We start from the raw sequence: 1,569 nt of genomic DNA, 5'->3' as shown, positions 1-1,569 counted from the left end.
TTGGGATTGAAAGGTGCATATCCGGCTCTTTGTCGTTCATAGTTGTTTCTGAAGGGATTCTGTTGATACGATTGCTGTTGTTGATGCTGATTATTCGTGGGTTGCCGGAATCTTCCTATTGATGTATCCACGTCCATTGGTGTCGGGTTTGATCTTTCCATGTGGGGAATAGGTTGAACTCCTGGTTGATACTTCCGTTCGTTTTGTGGGTGTTTGGGGTAGTTATAAGCTTCTCGTCGTATCGGATTGTTCTGCCTTTTATAAAGAATATCCGTGGCAATTGCGTATGCACTTTCTAAATCTCTTGGTGTTGCTGCATATAATGTGTGTTGAGTAAATCCATCATTTATGCCATTGCGGAAGCAATCTATGGCCATTTCTTTTGTGACCTGCTGTAGAGAGTGAGTATTCCCTGGGTAATCAATTTCGCATTTAGTCATTGCTAAATTAAAGATTTGACAGATCTTGCTGTGGAATTCGGATAGCGTCTGTCTTCCTTGTATTTGTCTTTTCATTTCCTCTATGAGGGCGTTATAGCTTCTAGTATCGGCGTAGCTGTAATCTAGGCGATTGAGTATTGCTTGTAAGTGAAATACTGTGCCATGATTCTGTAGAAGAGTTGCTGGTTCTCCTTCGATCTTCGTGTGACGTATTATAAATAATGCATCGTAATATGGTTTGGTATCTCGAAAGGCTTCTATGGGACTCATTGCTGATATGATGGTTGCCCTCCATGTCCTGTATTTGGATGTGTCTCCGTTGAACACTGGTAGCCGTTCGAATAGTCTCAAATTTATTTCATTTGCATTGTTTATCCTGGGACTTATCGGTTGGAATTCTTCGATTTCAGGTACTTGCGCTTGCTGCAGCTGCGCTAATTGTGCTTCTACAGCGGCATAAGCTTGTTCCAAGGTTACTACCCTTGCTTCCATAATGATTCCTCTGCCTTGATCAAACACTTGTAATCGCTTTTTTCCGGAAGCGGTCCAGTTTTATTTTTGGTTCTCCTTGTCCTCTTTTTCAGGACGTGCGGAATTTTTAGGAGTTCCTTTTATTATTCACTTATTGCGCCCCCAGTTAAATTCATACTCTCGATGTACATAAATAAGTATAATTTTATTGGTACCAAGATTTACTTAAATCAATTCTAACCTGAAGTTCATATGCTTTAGTATAATAGAAGACTAACTTATTTCTATGCTTAATCCTCTGGTTTCTTTTGTTTATTGGTTGCTGATAATCTTCCATAGGAATGTTGTGGTTGCTGATAATCTTCAATCTTTTATTTGCTGACAATGTTTTGGTTGCTGATAATCTTCAATAGGAATGTTTTGGTTGCTGATAATGTTCAATAGGAATCTTTTATGTAAACTACTGATTCTGTATCATACATTGGATGATGTCGTCGGTACAGTAGTGTATTTTCTGTTGCACTAACTCGCGGACCGCCGCGACGCCGGGCACTTTCAAAATTGTATACTTACAAATCCGTCCATTTAACTTGTTCATGTCTACTTTTTGTCAAATGTAACTGGGTGACTATTTTGCTTTATTACTCAAATTGTTAAG

The sequence above is a fragment of the Rhagoletis zephyria genome, unplaced genomic scaffold (genome assembly GCF_001687245.7).
Source record: "Rhagoletis zephyria isolate East Lansing unplaced genomic scaffold, Rhagoletis_zephyria_1.1 Rzeph_scaffold_06118, whole genome shotgun sequence".
NCBI classification, from domain to species: Eukaryota; Metazoa; Arthropoda; class Insecta; order Diptera; family Tephritidae; genus Rhagoletis; species Rhagoletis zephyria.
This window is presented reverse-complemented; position numbering follows the sequence as displayed.